The 20,611-nt window shown below is 39.9% G+C and overlaps 1 protein-coding gene across 10 annotated transcripts in view; it reads right to left on the bottom strand.

Moving 5' to 3' along the window:
* The window catches only part of TENM3 (teneurin transmembrane protein 3), a 1,852,170-nt gene that overhangs the window by 293,926 nt on the left and 1,537,633 nt on the right, over positions 1-20,611 (bottom strand). The window lies entirely within an intron of this gene.

The following is a 20,611-nucleotide window of genomic DNA, read 5'->3' as shown; positions in this document are numbered from 1 at the left end:
GCCTCGACTTATGAATGCCCCTACCTACGAACATTTCAACTTCTGAACACGTCCGCTTACAAAATTTTGCTTTGAATTGTGAGCGGAGCTTCAACGTAAAAACAGAAAAAGGCAGGGGGAAAGGCGGGAAATTCAAACTGTTGGTGGTGAAGAGGTTGCTTCTTGTAGCTCTTTCGCCCCAAAGGTTAGAGCAGGGGGTCAGGGAACACTTTTTACTCCTCCTTCTGGGACGGATTAAATTCGTAAGTAGAGGTTCAACTGTATCAACAACCTGAGATATACAGATGATACCACTCTGATGGCAGAAAGTGAGGAGGAATTAAAAAACCTCTTAATGGGGGTGAAAGAGGAGAGTGCAAAAAAACAAACAAACCCTAAGATCATGGCCACTGGTCCCATCACCCCCTGGGAAATAGAAGAGGAATATATGGAGGCAGTGACAGATTTTACATTCTTGGGCTCCATGATCACTGCAGATGGTGACAGCAGCCACGTAATTAAAAGACATTTGCTTCTTGGGAGGAAAGTGATGACAAACCTTGACAGCATCTTAAAAAGCAGAGACATCAACCTGCCGATAAAGGTCCACATAGTCAAAGCTATGGTTTTTCCTGTAGGGATGTATGGAAGTGAGAGTTGGACCATAAAGAAGGCTGACCACCAAAGAATTGATGCTTTTGAATTGTGGTACTAGATGAAACTCTTGAGAGTCCCCTGGACTGCAAGGAGAGCAAACCTATCCATTCTGAAGGAAACCAACCCGGAGTGCTCACTGGAAGGACAGATCCTGAAGCTGAGGCTCCAACACTTTGGCCATCTCATGAGAAGAGAAGACTCCCTGGAAAAGACCCTGATGTTGGGAAAGTGTGAAGGAAAGAGGAGAAGGGGACGACAGAGGACGAGATGGTTGGACAGTGTCATTGAAGCTACCAACATGAATTTGACCAAACTCCAGGAGGCAGTGGAAGACAGAAGGGTCCATGGGGTCACAAAGAGTCAGACACGACTTAGCGACTAAACAACAAGTAGAAAAAACCTATCTGAATACGTATGTTATGAAAGTAATAAGATTCTTTGACTGGAAAAGGGAGAATATACTGTGTTTTTAGAAAATCTGCTGTAAAGTACATGATAACCTGTTTAATTAATGATGATTTGTGTGTTTTGTGGCAGGAAACATGTACTGTATAACTTCATCATATATCCACTATTTCATATTATGCATCTCACATATAATAATGTTGTATAGTGGTGCCTCGGTTAACGGCAATAATCCGTTCCAGGAAATTCACCGTTAAGCGAAAATATCGTAAAGCAAAAATAAAAAACCCATTGAAAACCTTTCAATGCGTTCCAATGGGCTTAAAACTCATCGTCCAGCCAAGATCCTCCATACGGTGGCCATTTTCGCTGCCTATACAGCGAGGAATCCATCCCCAAACACAGCGGGGAGCCATTTTATTTACCTGGCAGCCATTTTGAAACTGCCGATCAGCTGTTCAAAAATCATCGTTTTGTGAAGAATCAGTTCCCGAAGCAGGGAACCGATCATCGCAAAGTGAAATTCCCCCATTTAGACCATCATTTTGCAATTGCAAAAAGATCATCGTAAAGCGGATTTGTCGTAATGCGGGGCAATCGTAAAGCAAGGCACCACTGTATTTGTTTTTTTATTATCATGAGAATTTTCTGCTTGAATGTCAATTTATTGACATTCAAGCAGAAATTATTACAGACATTTTTGCAGACATTAATTACAGACAATATTTCTAGCCCTATACTAGGAACAGGATAATATTTAGAACTACCCGAAAATACTATATCTAGGATTTGAGTATCAAGCATAAACATGCTTTTGTAGATCAGAACCACCACATTGTAAATCTAAATACTTTTATTAAACAAAACCACAATCTCTTTGATCTTTTAACAACAAAGGCTAAGGAATAATACTATTATCTAATTTCCAAAACCACCAATTCAGAAGATGAAAAAGGGCTAAGAGTTACAGATACAAATTAGAAAAAAATCAAATATCATATAAAACCAATCTGTATAAGACTCAACCTGTACAGCATATGAGGCAAAAAAACACACAAAATAAAAAACAAACAAAAAAACAAAAGAACGCCACACACACAACCTTGATACAGAAATATAAGTAGCTCCTTGTACCAACAGATCACTGAACAACCTGGTTCAATACTTCCTATGCCAGGGTGGGAAGGCACTCTATACTGCCTGGCCACCACTCTCTGAGCTTTCAGACAAAAAGTCCTTGCTGGATATATGCCCTATTCAGTTGTTCTGAATCTTGAATCATTAACATTGCTACAGAGAAAAGCCTACTCCCCTTGGCACTGCTTTCTGCATGTGATCAGTGACAAGTTTGAAAAGGAAAGATTCCAGCTGATGCGTAGGCTCTATACAGGAACAAAAACCCTGGAAAATCTGGGTATTTGCTGGCATGTAGCAACTACACACGAGTGGGACCTTCCTCTTCTTCAGAATAGTAGCTATTCACATTGAGTAAAGTGATAAGGGAGGTGGCAGGGGTAGCCCCTCTTTTGGACCCACTAGTCATTCCAGAACTACTAGCTCTGCAGTAAGTACTGAATCTGCAACCTTTGGCAATCAAAACATGTCACCATCCACTGAGCTATAGCCCACCCCCACCATTTTTATGTACCTTGTAATACATTAGACAACTTTTTTTACTAATATATTTTAAAAAGAACTCTAGAAGAAACAAAATTATGAGTATGAGCTCTGGGACACTACACTGCTGTGCTAATTAACAATGTCTGCAGCTTCCTACAATCTTATAGGCTGCGTTGTCCTCAGTTCATATCTTCTAAATTTCCCCCCAGCAGCAGAAGTAGAGAAAATTACATAAAATTTAAGTATTTTATTACATCACATTGATCGGAGTGGAACTGGGGTTTCTCCTGAGGAGGGGCAAGGATGTAATAGCAAGAATACACCATTTTAATATATAAGAAGAAAAAAGGTGTACACTGCTCTTACCTCATCTCATTTAACAAACTGGATTTTTAATTTTTAATTTTGAATGACAGCGTCTTCAGTACCATCAGGCCCGTAGGGAACCTCTTTCATAACCATCCCTCCTCCAACCATAGAAATGTGCCTTCCCTTCTCAGTGATTGTTTGTATCTTATGCAAAGAAGATTGGAAACTGTGCATCAGTGAAAAGAGGCAAACATTGCTGGGGCAAATGCTACTTCATCCCAGTCTAATCAGACACAGTAGACTAAGCCAGGAACAACAGAGTTTGGGGTGCAAATCTACAAAAATGAAAATACAGTGGTGCCTCGCTTAGCGATGTTAATTCGTTCCAAAAAAATCGCTGCTAAGTGATTTCATCGCTAAGCAAAACATGGTTTCCCACTGAAATGCATTGAAAACTGGATAATCTGTTCCAATTGCCGTCTTTAAGCGAAAATCGCCATAGGAAACATTGCTAAGCGAAACGCGGTTCCCCAATTGAATAGGTTTCAATGCATCTCAATGGGGGAAAAATACAACAACAAATTTAAAAAGAGTCAGAACAAAGTCAAATTTGGTTAACAAAGGGTTTATTAAGTGCACTTCATGATTTCAAACATTTTAAACAGTAAACATTAACTTTATAAATAACAGAAAAACATTTAAAAAACAGCAAACATGAGGCTGTTTAAACCATTGTTAAGCGAAACAGGGGGCCCAGAATTTAATCGCTATGCGAAGCATGGTCCCAACCATCGCTAAGCGAAAATCGCCCATAGGGACCATCGTTAAACGAAGTGCAAAAACGCTCCGAAAAAGTCGTCGCTAAGCAATTTAATCACTAAATGGAGCGCCCGTTAAGCGAGGCACCACTATAGTGAATTTGGATACCATTAACATACAAGCACCCATCTAATACAGTACAAAACAGAAGAGTGATTTCCCCCCTCAGAATATTTTGTTTTGGCCATCCCTCAGAGTTGGGAACTAGATCCTCAAAGCGTGCTCAGACCCTTTCTAGGCTAAAGGTACATAGTTTCTCTGCCCTTTCATAACAAAAAAAGCTTTATAGAATTTTGTCATCATGTTACAGAGAGCATGCTAATAGTCTTTGAACTTCTATGTATTCTGCAATGTATTCATTAAACCAAATAATCATAATTTGGAAATAAAAACAACACATAAGAAATTCACAAATTGGTTTTACAACAGATCCGGAGGAACTCATGTTGTCATCTGCCCTCTATATAACATAAATGTATGCTCCTTGTTTGCATCAAACCATAGTTTGACACTCCACAAATCAACCCATTCTTTTTTTTCTCAGTCAGCTGATGTGAGTGCTGTTGGCCTCAAAGGACTTCCCTCTAAACCACAATCACAAAACAAGGCTTGATTCTGAATTCACAAGGTAGAAAGCAAATAATAGCTCATTTGCTTAGCTAAAATATTTTTTGCCACAGATAATGAACATACTGGTGCCCATGAAGGACAGAGGAAGGGTGTAAAGTCAAGACTTATTGTTGTAATGCTACATTTCATAATGAGTGAAATTTCAGAATCTTTATAACAGCAGAAACTGAGGACTGCAACTAAAATGCACTACCTGAGATTGTGGAAGACCATACATGAATACTCTCCTGCAAAAAGAATGGACTGTAAAGAAGGCAGACCTTCACAAAAATGAACACATTTGGTTTCACAAAATAGAAAAATTTTAAGGCCTTTATTTTCTTGACTCACATTAGCAGACATCAGGAAAATCAAACTCCATTCGGAGGAGCTGATTCCAGCCATCGAGGATAAGAGGAGAGCTCTAGCAGCATACAAAGCCTCTCCTAGTGAGTACAACTTGCAGGCTCTTCGAGCTGCTCGTAGCCAAGTCCAACAGACTGCCAGGAGATGTTCCAATGATTATTGGCTTCAGCTCTGCTCTCAAATACAGATAGCAGCAGACACAGGTAACATCAAGGGAATGTATGACGGTATCAAGCGGGCTTTAGGTCCAATACAGAAGAAATCTGCTCCCTTGAAGTCTACTACAGGCGTGATCATCCAGGACCGAGCACAGCAGATGGAACGCTGGGTGCAGCACTACTTTGAGCTATATTCTAGAGAGAATGTAGTAACGGAAGAGGCATTAAATAACACTGAGTGTCTGCCTGTCTTGGAAGAGCTGGACAGTGAACCAACTTTAGCAGAAATAAAAGCGGCCTTGGATTCCCTTGCCTCTGGCAAGGCACCTGGAAAGGACAACATCCCCGTTGAAGTTTTGAAGTGCTGTAAAGATATCGTCACCACTGAGCTGTATGAAGTCTTTTGTCTTTGCTGGACAGAAGGTGGAGTACCACAGGACATGAAGGATGCAAACATTGTCACATTGTATAAGAACAAAGGCGACAGGGGCGACTGCAATAACTACCGTGGTATCTCTCTTCTCAGCGTTGTAGGGAAGCTGCTGGCTCGTGTTGTGCTGAAGAGACTCCAGGTGCTTGCAGACAGAGTCTATCCAGAATCACAGTGCGGATTTTGAGCTAATAGATCCACCACCGACATGGTATTTTCCCTCAGACAGCTGCAGGAGAAATGCAGGGAACAACAACAGCCACTCTTTGTGGCCTTCATAGATCTCACAAAGGCCTTTGACTTGGTTAGCAGGGACGGACTCTTTAAAATACTTCCCAAGATTGGATGTCCACCTCAACTTCTTAATATCATCAGGTCCTTTCATGAGGAAATGAAGGGCATTGTAGTTTTTGACGGCTCAACATCAGATCCTTGACATCCGAAGCAGAGTAAAACAAGGCTGTGTTCTTGCGCCAACCCTGTTTGGGATCTTCTTTGCTGTCATGCTGAAGCAGGCCTTTGGAACTGCAACAGAAGGTGTCTATCTTGGGGCTAGATCAGATGGAAAGCTCTTTAATCTCACTAGTTTGAGAGCAAAGACCAAAGTCCAACTGAAATGCATGCGGGATTTCCTCTTTGCCGATGATGCAGCCACTGTTGCCCACTCTGCTGAAGACCTCCAACAACTCATAAATCATTTTAGCAAGGCCTGCCAAGACTTTGGACTAACTATCAGCCTGAAGAAAACACAAGTCATGTGCCAGGGCGTGGACTCACCTCCCTCTATTACTATCTCCATGCAAGAATTGGAGGTTGTTCATGAATTTGTGTACCTTGGCTCAACAATCTCCGATACTCTCTCCCTAGATGTCGAGCTGGATAAACACATTGGGAAAGCAGCTACCATGTTCTCTAGACTCACAAAGAGAGTATGGCTTAATAAGAAGTTGACGGCATACACCAAAATCCAGGTCTATAGAGCCTGTGTCCTGAGCACACTCCTATACTGCAGCGAGTCCTGGACCCTTTGTGCACGGCAGGAGAGGAAGTTGAACACCTTCCATATGCGTTGCCTCTGACGCCTTTTTGGTATCACCTGGCAGGACAAAGTTCCAAATAGAGTAGTCCTAGAACGAGCTGGAATTTTCAGCAAGTATACGTTATTGAAACAGCGCTGTCTACGTTGGCTTGGGCACGTCGTGAGAATGGCTGATGGTCGGATTCCAAAAGATCTCCTGTATGGAGAATTAGTGCAGGGAAGCTGCCCCCGAGGGAGAGCACAGCTGCATTACAAGGACATCTGCAAGCGGGATCTGAAAGCCTTAGGAATGGACCTCAAAAGATGGGAAACCTTGACATTTGAGCGTTCAGCCTGGAGGCAGGCGGTGCATCATGGCCTCTCCCAATTTGAAGAGACACTTGTACAGCAGGCCGAGGCAAAACAGCAGTCCCGAAACAAGCAAAACCAGGGAGCTGGACAGGGGACAGATTGTATTTGTCTTCAATGTGGAAGAGATTGTCACTCTCGAATTGGCCTTCTCAGCCACACAAGACACTGTTCCAAGACCTTCATACAGAGCATGATGCCATAGTCTCTCGAGACTGAAGGATGCCTACACTACTACATGAATACTCTCCTGCAAAAAGAATGGACTGTAAAGAAGGCAGACCTTCACAAAAATGAACACATTTGGTTTCACAAAATAGAAAAATTTTAAGGCCTTTATTTTCTTGACTCACATTAGCAGACATCAGGAAAATCAAACTGAAGATTCAAATTATATTTCTTTCTATTTATCATCTCAGATGTTCACCGTTTTCTGCAAAAATATTGTATTTGCATTCATCAATTATGAGAATAGGAACATTATTTAGTACCTGGAAAATAAATAATTTTGATTTTTATCTAGTGATCATATTGGGAAAGTTAAAAATAAACACATTTTAATTTGAACATAGCTAACACATCTTTAGTTTAGTTCTTAAGCAAGGCATATTTGTTGTCAGGCTTTGCAAATCTATTTAAACACAGAAAATGAGGTTTTACATTTTCACTTTGCTAGTTCGATGCCACTTCTTTTGTAGGGAGTCTTATGGGATATGTTCAGCCCTAAAAGTATTTCATTGTGCACTGACCCAAATACTTTAAGGTCTTGCTGAAGAGAAAGCATACAGTGTTGAGAAAATCATCTGGGACACAGTTCCAATGAACATCATGAATGTGCACAAAACTGGAAACTTCAAGTACCATTTATCTTTTTTTTTAAAAATGAAACACAATTTCAACTGAGCTGAAGTTACTTAAACAGAAACCCATAAAGTGACATATATTTTAAATATTAAAATTAATACATGAGAAAAAAATCCAGACAGATGTATATTTTGCATCATATTTACACGATTGCATTTTTCTGCAAATGAAAAACTAAAGCAAGCTTAAAAACCAAAATAAAAAACTTGAATAAATAGAATCTTATTGATAGTTCTGTAATGTGGAACATTGCTTACTAATTATCACTGTTCAAGTATATAACTTAATATATTCACTGAGAGCTGTGACAGCAGGAAATACACTACATTCACGAATTGATAATGAGAGATTTTGACTTGCACACAAATGTAGAAACAATGTCCAAGCTTCATATAAAGAGTGAAACAACTACAGGCTAAAAACTTCTCCAATTCCACAACAACATGGCCTTCATTTCTATTTAAAATAGCCTTTAATCTGTGATTGCCCTTGGTGGACTGGAGTTTTTAGTGAGGGATGCAGCATATTTTACTTTTATCATATTTTAGATTTGTTTAAAATTGTTTTAAACAAGCGACACTTTTAATATTTGTGTAGCTTTAATTGTATTTTAATATTAATACTTTAATTTATTGTGATTTTAAATGTATGTATGCTTGTCAAGCTGTATGTATGCCACCTTGAGTCCATTCACTGGGAGAAAAGTAGGATATAAATAAAGTAAATAAATATACCTATATGCCTTGTGCACTTCTCCATTAGGCTAGTGTACTGCACACTGTTTGCACTGCCCTTGAAAAGTGCTTAGAAGTACAAACTATATTTACTTACAGAGGTTCGTAAATCACTTAGATCAGAAGATTTCAAAACGGTATCAACAGTAACAAAACATACAGCAAACATAACGCAAAAGGATTACAAAAATGCAGTTGCATGGTCTATGAGAAAAATGGTAGAAAAAAGAGGTATGTTTTAAACATGCATCTAAAACTAGTTAGTGAATGCTGCTAGAGTAAATGTCATGCTCAGAATGACTACACAATGGAATGCACGAGGCACCACCAGACAGGCGATAGAACAACACACATGCCCATATCTTGTTTTTCAATGAACTGTGCATTATAGTTGTATGGAAAAAAGGGAGCTTCTGGGTACTACAATTAAATGTGCAGTGGGGACAAGATAGCTCTCTTATGCCTAGCAAAAATTGAGTCTAATTGTTATGTGCTACTCATTAATTCAGTTTTCATATCATGTACAATTTAATGTGGGTGTCTAGGCTTGACAGATTTTTTTAAATATTTTCAATATGGGCTGATACTTGTACCATTTTGTGCCAAGTTATTTTCTAACAATAATTTATTATGCCAGCTAAACATTATGAGAATTTTATGTATGCTATGTGTTGTCACATCGATTCTGAGGTATGGAGACTCTGGTAGGATTTCCACGATATACCTATGAAGTGGTTTTGTCATTGTTACACACACATCCCATGAATTTCAATGACCGTGAAAGGATGAGGGAATTAGAACCCATACCTCCTTAGTCTTAATACTTGTACAATGTTCTATCCTGACTCTCATGTATTCTGCCCATTGTTGTACCTTAGTATTTTATGTACTGTACTGAAAAGGCTTAATCACATTGACATTCATTCATTCATAAATATATTAACCTTTTATCTCAAGACATTAACTCTCATTTAGAACTTCTTGGCTAACTCCACAGAAACAAGCAACCTCTCTGAAAGTAAAACAAAGCAAAGGAAAAAAAAGAAGATTCACAAAATAATATTTCTTGCAGGCACAGGTTCCTATGTTTATTTATAAAGAACAAAAACACTCCAAAATAATATTTTTCACATGCAAGTGAAAAACATTACCTCAGTTTCAAAAGCTATGCCTCCCTCAGTGCTTTTTCAAATCTTCAAATCCCAGCTTAATAAAAACAAATGGCACTGCTTATTTCTTTAAAATTGCACAATTGACATCCAAAGGTTTTTGTTTCTTTTTAACAAGACCAAAATAATTTGAAATCCAGTAATTATATATTCATATGCTGAAATATTATTTCCAGCAGTGCAGTTCAATATGATAAATATATTTATAACTCTGAAATTTAATAAACTTGACTATAAAATATGGGAGGGAGGAACAGAACAACTCTGTACACAATCCCACTGAAATCAATGGCTTTCCTTCTGAATAAACATGAATAAAGCTGTACTTTAAGAATGAAATTGTACATATGCTTAACTGGAAGCAAGTCTTCTTGAAAGCAACAGGATTTAATTTTGAGTAAAAGTAATACTTTTAAATGGATATTGCAAACATGAAATTTTTTTTATATACTTATATAACAAAACAATAACAATAGTGATATCATATAATAAAACTGGGTGTCATAATTTGTTCAGCCCAAGTTCTTTTCACCAGCTCCAGAGCAGGTGCTGCATGAAGAAATAAAAAAGCATTCAAATGTCTCTTTGAATCCAAATGAGAACAAAGTCGCAGGTATATTTATTGCCCAAGGTATGAATCCGCAACACGAATGAATCAGCTCCAAATGTACAGTCTCTAAAACCCTAAAATTAAATCCAAATCCAAATATATAACATCAGTATGTGACCACTCTTCCAGTGCTTCTCCTGCACAAGTGTATTGAAATTCTAGGACCTCAACCAAGATGGCAAGGGCCTTACCCACCTTGATGGGAACAAGAATTCTTGCATCTCCAGCTCTTTCTAACTCGAATCCTGAATCACAGCCCCTTCTTAGGATTTCCCCACTGATTTACAGCGAGCCTTATACAGCTTTCAAGGCAAGTGAGATATTTAAGGAGTGGTTTTACCAGTTCCACCACCACCTAGTGAGTTTCCATGGCCAATTGGGTACAGTACTTTGAACCCTCTTCTCCAGAGTCCTATTCCATCACTCTATCCACTACACCACACTGGGAATCCCAAATAGTCCATAGTGGTTACATAAACACACATAGGATTGTGGTGTCAGGATGGCTTAAAATACAAAGTTCTTCATTTTATTTGGCCAACAGATCTGTCTGTGTATAGACAAAGTACATTAAGTAAGAAATCCAACTTATTTCAGCCAGGGAAAATGACTCCATGCGCAATGACAACAAATATGTATACCTTTTGCTTCTTTAGCTGAAGTGATTCAGAAAGCCACTGCAATCAGAGGCACTCCAATGCTAGGAATAAAATACGTACTAGAGTTTATATGGATGGCCAAACAGTATGTTTTCAGTGAGCTTACACTCTACCCTACAATAGCCTTTTCCAGTTTAATGGCATTTTTAAATAATCACTGATACTGACACTGTATGTATAATGCTGCACTAAATGCTACTACAAACAGCAGTAAACACGCAGTGTAGGAATGAGTAATTCAATAGCGATAACTCTATGAGTAACTGGATAACATAACTAGGCTTAAAAACAACAGAGCTCTGTCTGTATCAGACGGTAGTGAATGCAACTTTGCCCAGTTGGCATAAAAACCATACAAATAATGAATCACTGCACACATGGAAAAGACAAACACGTTTTGAGTCAATGTCTTCATATTGCTCTGCTACATGCAGTTTAGGTCTGTGATAAAAGCATGTATTTTGATCCAGAACTTGCTTCCTGCTGATAGAGGGGCCACTTTTGTCCACTAAAAGTGCCTGATATTTCAAAGAATTTTCACAACAGGAACATGAAGAGGAGGACTTTTCACTGATTGCTTCTCCTGTCACCAATCATGCTCTTTAAGAATATGCTCTGGGAACAATGTGAAAAGTAGTGCTGAGGTTGAAAGGAAGGGGACAGCTGATGAAAATAATCTCTCCTCCTTCCCACTAGCCAGAGCAATCATTAGTGGAACTTTGCTGAGGGTAAGTTCCCTATTTAAAAGAAAAAAACACTGAACTGAATTCATTGAATTCTGACAATTCCAGATATGCATGAAATCCATATTCATCCACATTGTGAAATAACCAGAAACAATAAACTCAGGTTTTTTTTTCCAATTGTAACTATGGTTTAGATAGACACCAGCCTGAGTTAAGGTTTTCTGTTGCTAACCATGATGAAGGCTGGCGTGAGGAAACGAATGGGATGAGGACAAAGTTCCTTTAAGAATGAATAAAGAATAGATTGTAACAGGTTTGTGATAGTGATACAGTGGGGTCTTGACTTGAGAACTTAATCCGTATTGGAAGGCGGTTCTCAAGTCAAAAAGTTCTCAGGTCAAATTTGCATTTCCCATAGGAATGCATTGAGAACCATTTGATCCGTATCTGCTCTTTTCCGTCCATAGAAACTAATGGGAAGCTGCTATTCTGCCTTCGACCACTAGAGGGGGATATTTTGTTTCTTTTTTTCTTAGGTCAAGAAAGGTTCAGGGAAGGCAGGGAAAATACAGTCCAGGCAGTACCAGGCAGTCTGAAGACTCCCAATCCACTCTCTAAACGCTGGGAGGAGTGAGGAAGCAGACAGGCACCCTTTTCACTGGCCAACAGTTAACTGAAAGTTCAAATTTTGCACTTTCCCTGCCTCCCACGTGGTTTTTTTCAGTTCTTAACTCAAATCTAAGTATGTAAGTCAAGTCAATATTTTCCTATGAGAGTGGTTCTTAAGTCAAAATGTTCTTAACTCGAGCCGTTCTTAAGTCAAGACCCCACTGTACAAGAGGATCACATGTCATTTTTAAAACACATACAAAAAAGAAGGAACAAGTGATAGATACATTACAGACTAAGGAAATTTAATTTCAAAATCAGGAATATGTGTTACTCTGCATGATGTTGACAGAGCATGTAGTAAACTTTGCAGAACATAGGGGTTTGTCTTGCACATATCAATAATATGTTTACTAATGCTGGAAGTAGAGAGCTATGCTTACCGTTTCAGTCTTCCCATTTCCTGGCCATAATGGGCAATGCTGTGACCAGATACAATACAAACATATGCACACAAATAGTGTACTTACCCACCAGTATGTATAATTATAAAACCACGCTAAAAAGACCCAAACAGACTCACCCATGCACCTTAGTTACTCAACAAACATAAAAAAGAAAATTTATTTTTATGGAAGTTTTAAATAACCAGTGTTATAATTTAGAAAGTTATATGCATCTTCAGTGGCAGAACAAGATGAAAAAGAAGCGTTATTTGTTAGAGTTGTTGCAAAAAAAATTTATCTAGGTACACTTCATTTCTAGAACTCAATATCCTCCCGCTTAATTCCTTTATTCTTCATCACACAATTTCTCTAAATAAGGGGTGGCCAAAGTGCATCTGACAGGTTGCACATATTAGGACTCCCTGCATGCCTGACGACTTCCCACTTCAGGGGAAAAATGGTTTGAAAGGCCTACATGACACAATTGGGCCATTTACCCTCTTTCCCAAATTCAGGGCCATGTGGACCTGTTTTTTGAATTGGGTGTGACCAACTTAGTTTCTTTTGAAGGCTAAAGACCCCGGGTGAGACTAAACCAGCAAAAAATCACCCCAATAGCCAGTCAAATAGTAAGGCAGCACAATAAGCCATGTTATTCTTCCCACGTTAAAAATAATGTTGTGCAAAAAAATAAAAATAAAAAAATGCACTTGTGTAATGGGAGGGGAGGTTATAGCGGTCCAACCCCTGACATTTTTTCCTAATTTGATATTTAAATAAGTAAAGAACGTTGATTGTGGTTTATTTATTTATTTATTGGACTTATATACCGCCCCATAGCGCTACAAGCACTCTCTGGGCGGTTTACAATTTTAATTATACAGGCTACACATTGCCCCCCCAGCAAGCTGGGTACTCATTTTACCGACCTCGGAAGGATGGAAGGCTGAGCAGGTTGATTGTGGAACCATATTGTGGCTTAGGTATCAATTAAATCATTTTTTAAAACTTGGTGGCTATTGTTTCAAAGAACATTATGCATTAATCTTTATCATCTTTGAGATCTGTTCCTTTTCATCCTCTTACCTGTTCAAGATTTAAGTCAGGAAGGAAATGAATTTGTTTCTGTTTGCTCTTGTATGGTATGTTCTGACATTCCCTTGTCTTTGCAAAAAAAAAAAAAATCTGATTTGCAATGTTCAAGAATTTGTTCTTTGAATCTTTTAAAAAATGTTCTAAACTTTACAATTTGAGTCAGTACAACCTTTTAATTAACATATATAAAGAGACAATGAAATCTATATGCATAGTTACCTCGGCACTAATGCTCAAAATAGTGGGCCAGTGCAAAAATGAAACTATCCCAATTGTTAAGGTGTATACCTGAAACCTCCCTTCATGGATTGTTGCCTTGTCTGGCGAAGAGGCTTGAGTAACTCAAGAGAAGCTATGGGCTATGCCGTGCAGGGAAACCAAAGACGGACAGGTCATAGTGGAAAGTTCCGACTAAATGCAAACCACCTGGAGTAGGAATTGGCAAGTCACTCCAGTATCTTTGCCAAGAATACCCCATGAACAGAAAGAAAAGGCTAAAAGATATGAGGCTGGAAGATGAGCCCCTCAGGTCAGAAGGCATCCAACCTGTTACTGAGGAAGAGCGGAGTGGTTGGGCCAAAGCCGAAAGGACGCTCAGCTGTGGACACACCTGGAAGTGAAAGGCAAGTCCGATGCTGCAAAGAAAAATACTGCATAGGAACCTGGAATGTAAGATCTATGAACCTTGGTAAGCTGGATGTGGTCAAGCAGGAGATGGCAAGAATAAACATTGACATCCTGGGCGTCACTGAACTAAAATGGACAAGAATGGGTGAATGCAATTCAGATGATTATCATATCTACTATTGTGGGCAAGAATGCCGTAGAAGGAATGGAGTAGCCCTCATAGTCAACAAGAGTGGGAAAAGCTGTAATGGGATATAATCTCAAAAATGATAGAATGATTTCAATACGAATCCAAGGCAGACCTTTCAACATCACAGTAATCCAAGTTTATGCACCAACCACCAATGCTGAGGAGACTGAAATTGACCAATTTTATGAAGACTTACAACACCTTCTAGAACTGACACCAAAGAAAGATGTTCTTCTCATTCTAGGGGATTGGAATGCTAAAGCAGGGAGCCAAGAGATAAAAGGAACAACAAGTAAATTGGCCTTGGAGTTCAAAACAAAGCAGGGCAAAGGCTAATAAAGTTTTGTCAAGAGAACAAGCTGGTCATCACACTCTTTTCCAACAACACAAGAGGCGACTCTACACAAAGAAATCACCAGATGGGCAATACCGAAATCAGATTGATTATATTCTCTGCAGCCAAAGATGGAGAAGCTCTATACAGTCACCAAGACAAGATCTGGAGCTGATCGTGGCTTTGATAATCAGCTTCTTATAGCAAAATTCAAGCTTAAACTGAAGAAAGTAGGAAAAACCACTGGGCTAGTCAGGTATAATCTAAATCAAATCCCTTATGAATATACAGTGGAAGTGAAGAACAGATTAAGGAACTAGATTTGATGGACAGAGTGCCTGAGGAACTTTGGCTTGGGTGATTGTGGAAGGCTTGCTCTAAGGGAGCTAATTTCTGCTAGAGTAATTCTTTCCAGTGTGATCAGACATGTGTCTTTGCAACCATCTGACTGTATTCTCACTTTGTTTTTGGCAACAATCAGAGACACCATACTGAGACATCTTATTTAGAAGATGGCAATATACTTTTGTCCTGAATTGAATACTCTTTACAGAAAAGGCACAATTCATAGCTGTGTTCCTCTAAAAGCAAATGCATGCATACATGTAATTTTATATTATAGTATAAATGCATACTATTCAATTTTGTTTAAAATAATTGTGACAAAGATAATTAGAAAGCATGCCGAATATATACAGAGTATTGTATTTCATGTATTTGAAACATGTACTAGTAACAACTACAGCAGTACATTCTTAGGAACATGCCAATATATTCTGCAGATCAAAATGCTTGTCGCATTATCTGAAACACAGACACAGACACAGACGTAGACACAGACGTAGACACACACACACACACACACACACATACACACACACACACACACACACACACGCACCAGAGTAATTAAAACTGTTCACAGTAAATCAAGAACAACAAAAAAAGAGACAGATTTTACATGTACTCATTTCTCATACAGAGTTTAAAGAGTGCCTGTCATGTTTGACAGGGCCAATATATGATCTGTCTTCTCCCTCCCCACCTTCACATACTTGAAATGACATTTTCTATTTTATGTCTTTTTGCTTGACAAGGGAAAAAGGATTTGTATTCCTCCCCTTTCAATATACTGGAACTGTTAAAATCTTAAACTCCCATCTGCTTAGATTGCAATAAATAAATAAATTATAGCCTTAAAGATTGCTGTTTGCAAAAATTATGTAGATGAACCCTCACCCCTAACTGCTTGAAAAAAAATGGAGATGTGGTCTTGTTAATTTTTATTTCCCTGAGAGTTACAAAGAAGGTTCAGTCAGAGGAATGAAGTTAGGGCACTTAAGACAAATTAAATTTCCTACATTTGTAATATCAAATTCCGTGCTGAAGTTCTAGTTGGACTGGTACTAAATATTGCTTAAGAAACTATCAAAGCATTCATTAATCTTTATTTCATGAACTAAATGTACCAATGAGACACCTGTAAACTAAGGGCTGTTGTCAGAATTATGTACAAGGAATGTTGTCCTCAAGCTCCATACTTCCAAAGAAGGCCACCTTAAACACAGTGATACTAATGGCAATGACATGGAAGTTATGAATTGACTAGAAACATTTCATTGTGACAATATTATCTCCCGTAGAGAAGAGACAGATAAAAATGGTTTTATGCAACATCCCAGGAATTAACCATAAATTTAGCATGGTTACCTTTTCTATTCTTCAGTACTATGAACTAATAACAGCCATCCAACATTCTTCTGACACTGTTACGTGAAACAGGGAGACAGTGTGTGCATGCCCTCACACACTCTCTTCTGTGAGAGACTTGGCTAATCTTGCTATATCAGCTAGAAGTGCTATTTTTACCATAACAGGTAGCCTATTAGGCACTGCTGGGATGCTGCCCATGGGCGGCTGTTAGAGAAGTATTTCTAAGAATACGATTTTTACAAAGCACTGAGCTGCAGGGGTTTAGGGAACAGAAAAGCTCTAAAATACTGATTGCACAGCAGTGTTATCCTTCAGGCAGGGCTCTGCTAATACACTAGAGCTGTAACAGCAACAGGCCACAGAGTAAGACACATGGATAAGTGGGCTATTCCTATTTCCACAGATACTTGATTCAAAAGGTTATTGTGTTTTTTGCTCAAAGTGATTGTGCTTATGAAGCACTTCTCTGCAATATATATTGCGAGAAAGAGAAAAGGGGGGGAGAGAGATCTGAGACAAAAAAAGGAACATGCTAGAACCATTCTAGCGGTAGATATAGTTGAATCAAAAGGACAGACAATGGATGGAAACATCTTTATTGTTGAGTTGGTTATCACTTCCAATTCTTCAATAAATTGTTTCCCAAAAACATGGGGGGAAAACCCTCAAACCACAACACAAAACATTTGTAATATTGATTTTCTTGTCAATTTACTGATGGTGGCTCATCTCAGTAATTCTATGATCTTTAAAAAGTCTTATGACCTTCATATACAATGTATAACAACTATGTGGTTTGTTCCCCCTTTTTATATTTTTCCCCCTGAACGCTCCTTCAAGTCCCACTCAGGGCACTGACTGGAGAAGTTCCCTGGCGGTTAAGCTAAATTTTAGTCCCAGATCTCTAATAGAGGCCTGCCATGTGGATGTGTTGCATTACCCCTCCACCAAACAGAAACCTTGCAATTCAAAGGAATACGGGGAGGGGGGGAATACAAAAGCAAAAGATTGTTTGTTTGAAGAAATGGGAGCTAAATTCCACCATCCACAAACCATTTGCATACTGCCTCTCAACTCAACTTAAGAAAACTTGTCTGGCATGAATAACAATAATGCCATGAAACTTTGGGACACTAACACTATTTTTCTGAACTATATACAAGATCTTGGTGCACAGCCTGAGGGAGATGAATTATCATCACAAGCTAGCTGTCAATTTGATCTTTTTTAGCAGCTGTATTGTCTGCTTCTGCATTTGTGTAATCTATCGAGTGATTAAAATTATTTAAACCTTTAAAAAGAAACTTACTCAGCTAAAAACCAGCATTCAGAGACTCAGTTATTATTATTAAAAGCCTGCCTGAAGAAGTGGGTCTTCAGCTACTGGCGGAAGGATAAAAGAGAGGGGTCCAACCTAACCTTTTTATTGTGAAATGCCCAGAGTGGCCCCTGTGGTATAAAATGGTGGTATAAAAATAAAATAAAATAAACCTCTTGAGGGAGAGCATTCCATAACTTTGGAGCAGCCACATAGAAGGTCCTCTCTCTTGTCTCTGTCTGTGATGACAAAGGGATCAAGAGAAGTGCTTCCTCTGATAAACTTAATTATAGGGAAAGCTCATGCAGGGAGAGTCTCCTTCAGATAACCTGGACTTAAAACTGTATATGGCATTATAGATCATCACCAGCACTCTGAATTGGGCCCTGATACAGACTGGTAGCAAGTGCAGTTTTATAGCAGGAGTGTTATAGGCTCCCTATAACTGGCCTCAGTCAGTGGTCTGGCAGCTGTATTTTGAACCAGCTGAAGTTTCTGAATTATCTTCAAAGGCACATAGAACTTGTTACTGTAACCCAAGTGATATGTAACTAAGGCATGCATCACTGTAGGCATGTTGGACATCTCAAGGATCAGGTGCAACTGTGCAAATGCCGCCACCAAACTCTGGGCATGCAGTCTCAGGGATAAGTCCAGGAGTACGCCTAAGCTGCAGACCTGGGTTTTCAGGGGGAATGTAACCTCATCCAGCACAGGTTGCATCCCTATTCCCTCATCTGCTTTCTGATTGACCAGGAGCATCTCCGTCTTGTCTGGATTAATTACTTGGAATTAGATGGAAAAAGAAGACAGAGTTGGGAGTCATCAGTGTTTTGGAGATATCGAACCCCAAACAACCAGACAACCTCTCCCAGTGACTTCATGTATATGTTAAATAGTATGGGGGGGGAAACAAAACTACGAGGGATGCCTGAAGAAATCAGCCTGAAGAAAACACAAGTCATGGGTCAGGGCGTGGACTCACCTCCCTCTATTACCATCTCCACACAAGAATTGGAGGTTGTTCATGACTTTGTGTACCTTGGCTCAACGATCTCGTACACTCTCTCCCCAGATATTGAGTTGGATAAACGCATTGGCAAAGCAGCTACCATGTTCTCTAGACTCAAAAAGAGAGTATGGCTGAATAAGAAGCTGACAGCATATACCAAGATCCAGGTCTATAGAGTCTGTGTCCTGCAGTGAGTCCTGGACCCTTTGTGAATGGCAGGAGAGGAAGCTGAACTCGTTCCCTATGCGTTGTCTCTGGTGCATTTTTGGTATCACCTGGCAGGACAAAATTCCAAATAGAGTAGTCCTAGATCAAGCTGGAATTTTTAGCACGTATACATTATTGAAACAGCGATGTCTATGTTGGCTTGGGCATGTTGTGAGAATGGCTGATGGTTGGATTCCAAAAGATCTCCTGTATGTAGAATTTGTGCAGGGAAATTGCCCCAGAGGGAGACCACAGCTGTGATACAAGGATATCTGCAAGTGGGATCTGAAGGCCTTAGGAATAGACCTCAACAGATGGGAAACCTTGATATCTGAGTGTTCAGCCTAGAGGCAGGTGGTGCATCACGGACTCTTGCATTTTGAAGAGACACTTGTCCAGCAGGTCAAGGCAAAGAGGCAGTCCCAAAACCAGCAAAATCAGGGAGCTGGACAGGAGACAGATTGTATTTGTCTACAGTGTGGAAGTAATTGGGAGGGGTCATCAGAGGGTGTGGGGCTTCGTGTCATCAATATGCCAATGACACCCAGCTCTACATCTCCTTTTCACCAACTATAGGTGATGCCGTCCTGTCCCTACAGCGCTGCCTGGGGGCCGTACTGAAATGGATGCAGAAAAATGGGCTGAGGCTGAATCCGGACAAGACGGAGGTTCTGAGGGTGGGAGGCCCCATGGTTGGCGGCCTGGGTGACTCTCTCACATTTGGGGGGGTGACCCTGGCCGCGAAGAGTGGGGTCTGCAGCCTGGGTGTACATCTGGACCCGACACCCACCATGGAAACACAGGTGGCGTCGGTAGTCTGCACCGACTTCTTCCACCTCTGGCGGATCGCCTGGCTGCGGTCCTATCTCGACACGGGGGCACTCACTACCTTGGTGCATGCGCTCGTAATCTCAAGATTAGACCACTGTAACGCGCTTTACGTGGGGCTGCCTTTGAGGCTGATGCGGAAACTTCAGGTGATGCAGAATGTGGCGGCCAGACTCCTCACTGGAGTGAGAAAATACCAATGTATTTCTCCAACTCTGGCTGCATTGCATTGGCTGCCCATTCGTTTCTGCGTCGACTTCAAAGTCTTAATGCTTACTTACAAGGCCCTAAACGGTTTAGGACCTCGATATTTGGCGGAATGCCTGCTCCCACCAAGATCTACCCGGACCACCCGCGCGAGTAAGGAGGAGAGGCTGAGGAGCCTGACACTGAGAGAGGCCCGGAAGGAAAAGACACGAAACTGGGCCTTCTCGGCAGTGGCTCCTCGCCTCTGGAACAACCTTCCTTCAGAGATTTGTGCGGCCTCTACGCTGGGAATCTTTAAAACCCAATTTAAAACATGGTTGTAGATCCAGGCCTTCCCTCCAGTCAATACCTGATTTCTTTTCTATTCCTCCTTATTTTATTCTCACTCTATTTTATTATAACTGTATCAAATGATTATGTAATGTTCTTGTGTTTTATTGTTTTATCCTATACTGGAAGCCGCCTAGAGTGGTCGAGTAGACCAGATAGGCGGGGTATAAATCAAATCAAATCAAATCAAATCAAATCAAATCAAATCAAATCAAATCAAATCAAATCAATCAA

This window comes from Pogona vitticeps, chromosome 5 (assembly GCF_051106095.1).
Source record: "Pogona vitticeps strain Pit_001003342236 chromosome 5, PviZW2.1, whole genome shotgun sequence".
NCBI classification, from domain to species: domain Eukaryota; kingdom Metazoa; phylum Chordata; class Lepidosauria; order Squamata; family Agamidae; genus Pogona; species Pogona vitticeps.
Note: the sequence above shows the minus strand (reverse complement) of the source record. Positions and strands in the feature narration are given on the sequence as shown.